The sequence below is a fragment of the Neomonachus schauinslandi genome, chromosome 4, assembly GCF_002201575.2.
Source record: "Neomonachus schauinslandi chromosome 4, ASM220157v2, whole genome shotgun sequence".
NCBI lineage: Eukaryota > Metazoa > Chordata > Mammalia > Carnivora > Phocidae > Neomonachus > Neomonachus schauinslandi.
Genome location: NC_058406.1, coordinates 66,285,418 through 66,293,767, shown reverse-complemented (window position 1 = coordinate 66,293,767; position 8,350 = coordinate 66,285,418). Strand labels below are relative to the sequence as shown.

General features: G+C 38.8%; 1 non-coding gene across 1 annotated transcript; it reads left to right on the top strand.

Moving 5' to 3' along the window:
* The first annotated feature begins 605 nt into the window (after positions 1 to 605).
* Positions 606 to 755, top strand: LOC123324597. Its single transcript, XR_006539906.1, has one exon. It is a non-coding gene; the product is annotated as a U12 minor spliceosomal RNA (small nuclear RNA).
* The last annotated feature ends 7,595 nt before the right edge of the window (positions 756 to 8,350 follow it).

Here is an 8,350-nt window from a genome sequence, read left to right as displayed (position 1 = left end):
ATCAGTTCATTCCTGGGCTAGAACGTCTTCATTGCTCCCTGCACAGTTTTTTTAATTCGGCTCAGGCACTGGCAATGCCAGAAAAGGTGGCTTCTCATTTAGTCAGATTCGTATTGAGTATAATGAGCAAGTTCTCTCTTGCTTGCTTTCAATGGTCATGTAGCATGAGCAAGATAGAAGATTTTATTGTCCCAAGACACTGAGATGTTAGAGCCACTTATTAACACAACACAATTTTAACTATCCTGGCTCATTGTTTTAAAATAACTTGCATTTGATAAATTTCAAGACCCTGATTTTCTTTCTTAAAGGTCATTTGTAGTAAGACATAGACTGAAGTAGAAGTAATGGTCGATAGAAGCAAATTGATCCCAAGTCCACAGACAGCACCCAGGATTTTCCACGGCATTAATCAGTTTGGAAAATGGAGAACTATTTCATCAATACATAATAGAGAATAGACAATTACCCCCATGACAGTATTTGCATTAAATTCTATACCTTCAGCCATAGAAGCCACAGGTTTTTCAGGAACTAAGATTTAGTCAAGAAACAAGTATGAACAAAATGATGTGGACTGCTGAGTATTAAACATGCAAAGTTTAATGCCTTAAACTTATGAGTAAAGAAAATAATGATTTGGGGTGATGCCCGAATCCTCACTGCTAATGTGAGATGAATTTTTGAGTGGGCAAAGGTTGCCCCTCTGGCGACCTGCCTACTTTGTGGGATGCCTCGGAGTGGTGGTCTGCCCATCCCCTTTTAAAACTGAAAGAGTAGACTGGTATGAAGGTAATAAAAGAGGTTGAGAAGGAAACAAACAAACAAAAAACATGCGAAGCTTACATCTGTTACATAGCCAGCATGTACTGAATTGCCTGTAGCTAAAATTAAAACAAACATATTACCTCCCAGAGAAGACAAAGTGAATATTTGGTTATCTGGACTCAATCACAAGAATGAGGTAACTGTCTCAAGAAAGGAAGAAGGCTAATATGGCAGTGGCTCAAGCGAATCTCCACATATCTTGCAAATTTTACCATTATTGGCATTAGCCCACTCAAGTGTAGTATTTAATTCTAAATACACAAAGTATTTCAGAATGATGGCCTGAGGGTTTTCTTTCCTTTTCTTTTCATTTTTTTCTATTCTTCCCCAAGACATGATGTTACAAATGCTCCTTTCAATAATTTGATAGACTCCAGCTCTGAGCCAGAGAGAGCATCTGTTAGAAAACATGGCAATATTCTTTCTATTTATAGCACTTTCAGTCCAAACCACCACAGTATCATTTCTGTTGTGAACACCCATCCCTTGAAAGCACAGAAATCACAATGATAAGCTTTTGGAAAAACGGAATTATGAAAATCACGCAACACTTCCCAGCAATGGGAAGTAATTCCCTCTGTTCTTAAGTCCAGAGACTTTTCTTCATAAATAGTTCTGTAGAGTTGGTTCCCATCATGGCTCGACCAAAGTGGAAGACTAAAACATCTGGCCAGAAATGAAATTAGGAACACATATAAGCCACTGCATTTAGAGAACATTTTAAGACCAGAGAAATTATTGACTGAACCCAAACCATTAAGTCTTCCACCTCAAAAGATTAATAACTGACAACAAAGTTGATGTTCCAGAAATTAGCCTGACATATATGATAAGGACAGAAAACTAAATAAAAGACCATGCATGTTTCTAATCCTCTTAATGTTACTCAGCTGCCAGCAACCAATAACTTGGGGTGGACGAGAATCAGAAAAAAAAATTGGCTTTTTTGCTTTTTTATAACTTGAATGAATTTCCGTATTCATGAAGTTGATTTTTTCATCAATTACAGTTTAAGAACTTATGATGGCTAAGCTAGAAAGAGACAAAAATAAAATATATCTCCTTATTATCTAAGACTCCTGGATCACAGATAAGCTTATGAATATTTAGCAACTTCTGGGTGATAGTGGGCTGCTTTGGTCAATACTCTCATCATGTGGACATCAAGGTGGCAACTCTGAGTACAGTTGCCACGTGCTATGGTGGCTTTCCTGGGAAGAGAATTCTGTCCATTCCACTGCACAGAAAATTAGGGGGGAACTCTGAATGTTTGTAGTAAACAAAAGTGACTTCACAACATAGCTTAGGTAAAGGGAGGAAGAGACCAAGAAGTAAGGGGGCCTCGAATTATGAACCCAAATCAAAGGCCAAGAAGAAAAGTGAGTGAACATAGAGCTTGGATGACGCTTTTTTTTTTTTTTTTTTAATGCGGACTCAAGGGATCTAGAAGGGGATGCAGGCTACAAGGTATAGTACTGTCCTAAATGATTCCCTGCTTTCACTCTCAACTATTATATCACCCTGGCCCCAAATACATTCTACACTCAGCAACCAAAGTAATCTCTTAAAAGTATACATTGTATCATATTACTTCTCAGCTGAAAATCCTCCAGTGACTTCCTACTAAAAACACAATGGAACTTACCTTATAATACTTTAGAATGTGGTGATTAATTTCACCCTCAGATATGAGTCCTCCCTCATTTCTTATTACTCCTTTCTTTGTTCATTGTGCTGCCATTACAATGACTTCCTTTCCAATCCTGGAACACACTCAACTGGTCCCTTTCTTGGGCTGTTGTCCTTGATGTTCACTCTGGTAGCTGAGTGTCCCTCCAAATATTCACACTTACTGCTTCATCTTTTTTGTCAGTAATTTCTCAGCTCAAATCTTATCTCTTCAGAGATAACTCTCTGCAGGTTATGTGCCCCCGAGTCATTCTCTGTTACATATATCTTTTTATTTTCTTGATCATAACTATCATTATGTTTAATTCTTATTTATTTATTGTTTTGCCTGTTTTAATCTGTCCACCCCAGGTCTAAAATGAAAGTCCTGTGACAGGAGAAAACCAGATTGCCTTTTACCATTACCCAGCTCATAAGCAAGGGCCTCTCACACCATAGATACACAATAATTTTTTGAATTAATCCAAACATCTTTTGCTCAAGTTGTGTTCAGGGAAAACTACTAAAATCTAGATCAGCATAAAATGAAGTTGGGAAATTAATGAAACAGCAAACCAAGGAAATAGAACATTTCATTAGGGAAAAGTAATTGTCTTTCTTGTTTCAGCATGGTTACATGTGAGATTTCCTGTTTCATGTTTTCCCTGTTTAAGAATCAAAAAATTAAATACATATAAGATAAAACAAATTGGCAGGGTTTTTTTTTTAAACTGCCTTTGCAGTGAGTGACAAGCTGAAAAAAAAAAAAAAAAGATATTCTTATACCAAGCAGAATTCTAATTCAAACGTCACAACTCACATTTGTAAAGCATTTCCACTCTGCATTTTTTTAAGGGAGACTTACCAGCCTAGCCAGAAATGCCACTTACTCATTTAAGCAAATGGTATATGGTAATAGGATTGGGAGCAGAGAACTTGACGTTTGGGTACAGTGAGTCCACAGTTGGAGTCTCATTTAATTTCACCCAGAGTAAAAGCTCTTTGCCTTGGCCGTAGGCACAGCCCTTGAATCTTGGTTAGCTGTGTACAAAAGGTATCTCCTTCTCACAAAGCAGGGATCATGCCAAGGAAGGCAGATGAGTCTCTAGTGATCCATCACACCGACACAGACAATTTATTTTGCTGATGAATTGGTAGCATATTCTGAGACAAAAGTCAGAATTTGTGTTTTGTTATTTGCAAAGACAAATAGATATTACTTTATACAGTAGTTACAGAGTTTTAAAAGAGTACACACTTTTGTAAATAACGCTGTCTTTTTAAAAGTGTTAAAGGAAACAATTACTTATAAGAAACTTTCAGGGAATTCTCTCCCAAAAGGAATAGATACTTTGTAAAATGAACAGGGTTACTGAAAATGCTCCCTGACTGGGTCAGTTTGGCTCAGATATTAGGTGAGGGTGATCATACTGCAATCAGTGCCTGAAGCTAGATAGAAGTGAGAAAAACACATAACCTCGGAAGATGATCTTTTAGAAAATTGGTATGACTAGGTTCTATTACTGACATACACAAATATGTGAATGTAATTTGTGTAAGGTATGACTATGTGCCCTAAAGCTCTAAAGTTTACTTTGACTTCAACCATAGGTGAGGGTCCCTCTATCTTATGTCATGTGGTTAGAGGACCCCATTTTGGCCTTCATCTGGGTACCCCCACCCCATAGGTGAGTGGTCTTAGAGCCCAAAGCTATGTGTCCATCCATAGCCCACATACCCCCTTCTAGAAAGTTCTAGAGGTTCCAGGGCATCTGAATTTCCAGTACAAATATCACTGAGATTGTTCCCCAGGCCTACGTGGGTCTTTTCCCAAATCTGCCTTCCTGAAAGCAGACTAAGCTGTTGCTGGTGAATGCACCCCTCAACGTGGGGATATGGATCAAACATGGAAAGGCTGCCTGGAATGTGCTAATGTAAGGGCACAAGGCCTTTTGGATGTGCCCAAAGCAGAAGGTTGAAAAGAAAATGTCCATCAATGTGGGCCTGGCATCTGGGATTGCACAGATTCTCTTTGTTCTTCGATGTTCTGTGAGGATCTAGCCTTCTCAATCTTAATTAGGATTTATGTGGAAAGTTAGAGTGTATCCTATGTAGCAGGTTCATAGCTTGTCATGACATGAAAATATTTAAACATGTAATATATGAACTTCCATTTGTATTCTTGCTTTGGGCCCTGCAAATGTTAGGAGGAGGACTATTAGAGTGTCCACTCTGTTTATTTTCTGTTTAGGACCGTATTAGACACTGAACGTTGAACGCGTTTGGAGGTCTGACACCAGGTGGCTGTGTATCTCCCTGCACGTCTGGGACTCTGCACTCCAGTGTGTCCGGGCAGATGTAAGTGAGGGCAGCCTCTGTGTCCTGCTCACCTTGGCCACATGTGAAAAATGCATGTGGCTGCCTGAAACAGATATGGTATGCAGAAAGTGATCTGGGCGACCCAAAGAAGACTGTGTGCTGGGGTAGATGATATTATTTTAAAAACTTACTTCTCCCTGGTAGACTATTATATTTCCTCACATCGTTAAAATCAGACTTGGCCACAGGACTCCTTCTTGTCAATGAGATGAAAGTGGAAGTGATTTAAGCACTTTCTAACAGGAACTTTATGATCTACTTACTATTTGGTTCTAGGGTCTCTCTTTTCCTTCTATTCTGAGACTGGCCAAGTCTTTGATAGGAGCCGCTCGTTCAGACTTATATTCCAGACTTTCCTGGAATAAAGGCTGGGACTTTGGATGATACTGCTACTGACCTTCAGTGAATATGCAGCCCCGGCAAGAAGTAAATCTTTGTTGTCAGAAGTCATTGTGATTTGGGCTTTTTGTTGTTGTCGTTACTGTGGCAAAATTTAACCCGTTAATAGAAGTGAGTACAATGAAGATACATGAACTGTCTGAACTTGACCAGAGGCCACAGAGGTCATGGATGTCAGCAGTGGGTGCCAGTGCACAAGGAGAACCAGGATTAACGTGTCGTACAGGAGCAGAGAGCAGCCAGGGTGCGGGAGGGTGTGTGGGCGTGGGGACCAAACAACTCTGACCTGATGCCTGGACCATAAGTAAGGACCAGAGATGAGAAAACGCAAAGGGACCAGGTGTAAAAACCTTAACTGGGTCCAAATCCTGAACTGAAGTCATTTTAAAACTGGAGTGACTATCACCTTGAAGTGCTAAGAAATTTGCCAATAGCTGGAATCAAGGCTACAGAACTATATTAATTTTAATTTTTTAAGGAAATAAATATTACATTTTTGTAAATACATCTTTGGGACTGAGAATGTGAACCCATTACAATAATAGTTTATAGCTGATATTTCTAAGCACTTAGTAGTCACAACAACACAACGAAGAGGTTTTGTCACCATCTCAGCTTTATCGAGGAGTAAACTGAGGCACATCGTGAGTGTGACCTTGCCCAAAGTCTTATAGCCCATGCTCACAAGCACATCAGTGTCACACCTCGCTCACACCTACGCTTGAAAGCTATGTCCAAACCTAGCAAACCCCAAGCGTAGCCCATTTGAGGCCAGGCAGCTGGAATATAATGTCCCCGCCAGCCAGTTGGATGAATTTTTCACATGTGAATGAAGATAAAGGTAGAGAGAGAACATCATAATCACCTCTTATATTGAATAGTGCTTTAATCTTGTCTCATTTAATAAGAATGCACAATTATGTGGTAGGTGAGGTGGAGATCACTGCACACACATTATCAGTTTAGAAAGAGTAGAATGAGTCCAGAGTGTGTTCCTAAGAATCATATAATCCCTGAAGCTTCAAGTGACTTGAGAAAGGAGTATATTTTCTCTTTTTTAAGGTCACAGAAAAGGACCCTACAATAGTCACTGAACTAAGAGACATTATATAATGTCTGTTTTAAATCGAGTTAAAATCCTAATAAGAAAATGTGTGGGCAGCTCTATAATAAATGTATTGACAGAGGAAGTTTTTTTTTTTGTTTTTTTTTTTAAGATTTATTTATTTGACAGAGAGAGATACAGCGAGAGAGGGAACACAAGCAGGGGGACGGGGAGAGGGAGAAGCAGGCTTCCCGCCGAGCAGGGAGCCCAATGCAGGGCTTGATCCCAGGACCCTGGGATCATGACCTGAGCCGAAGGCAGATGTTAATGACTGAGCCACCCAGGCGCCCCATGACAGAGGAAGTTTTATGGAGTACTGAATATGGGGCTGGCATTAAGTAGTTCGGTATAGACTGAACTGGACCACTGTTGCGATGATTCCTGAATCTGTTTGCCGACATCTTTCTCCAGAGCTTGAGCTCTCCATTTCCAGAAGTTTCCTCTGCAACACCACATGGACACCTTGTCAACCCTTAAAATCAGCTCTGCTCATCTTCCCACAACTTGTTCCTGCTCCTGATTTCCTCAGTTCTGTAAGAGTAGCAGAATTCTCTGTTACCCACATTAGTGCCTCGGGTTATCTTTAAATCTTCATTTGCTATTGCCTCACACAATTTAGGTACTTATCTTTAGATTCTACCTCTTCTATTAAAAAGCAAACAAATAAAAACAACAACAAACAAAAACAACACCTCATCCCTTTCTTTCCAAACCTTCTGACAGAAGGTTAGTTCAAGCTCTCATTATTTCTCTTCTGGATCATGAAAATTATCTCTTGACACCAGTACCTCCTACTCTACAAAAGCATATTTATTATTATTGGGCTACTTTTGTCTCTAACCAGAGCTCTAACTCCAACATGCTCTTTTTCAAACTGAATTAGATTTTCATTGTCTATGGAATTAAATGTGATTTTTTTGTTTGTTTGCTTCCAAGTTGGGGATTAAGAGTGGGAACAATATTTCTTTAATGTAACATTGAAGTCTCTTTTTTTCCTCATCGTTCTGCTGCGTGTACCATCATCTCTAATCAAACTGAATCACTTATTTTATAAGATGCCATGGACTTTCCCACTTCTTTGGTTTTTGCTGCTTTTTCTATTTTTGAAATCCTTTCTCCATGTCCGCCTCAAATGACACTACTCTTCGAAGCCATCCCTGCTCGGGAAGATTAAATATTATCTTTATGGGGCATCTGGGTGGCTCAGTCATTAAGCATCTGCTTTCGGCTCAGGTCATGGTCCCGGGGTCCTGGAATTGAGCCCCGCTCGGGCTCCCTGCTCAGCGGGAAACCTGCTTCTCCCTCTCCCACTCCCCCTGCTTGCGTTCCCTCTCTTGCTGTCTCTCTCTCTCTGCATCAAAATAAACAAATAAAATGTTTAAAAATAAATAAATATTATCTTTATGCAATCATGAAAGATTGTATTTTCATAAATCATTATCGATATAATCATAATTGGTATCACCTTCACATAATCATGATTGATGTACAATAAGTGTAATTTTAAATCAAGTATGTGAAATGTAGCTATAAATACAGCATGCATTCTAACCTTGCTCTACTACCTAGAATATTGCTAGGTCCTAAGGAAGTGAGATTATTTTTATTTGACATTTTATTCCATGTAATGTATTACACCTAGATTGTATATGGGGGACACTTATTTATTGCGATGAATTAAAAAAACATTAGCTTAAAATTGTGGTATACTTTATAATTACCCCCAAAATACTTGGAACTATTATTATGTTGCCTATTGCCAATAAAAACATGAAGTCAGAGACTGGAACTGTTGAGGAATAAAACTACTCTATTTTATTATTCTAAAAATATGTATTCTACATTAATAATAAAAGACAATATTGATTTTGGATATAATCATATAAGGAGAATGATTAGGAATTATAGACACTTGTTGTTCTTGTTGCTTTCCTATGACTTTCATGAAAATTTGAAACTGTGTTTTATTAT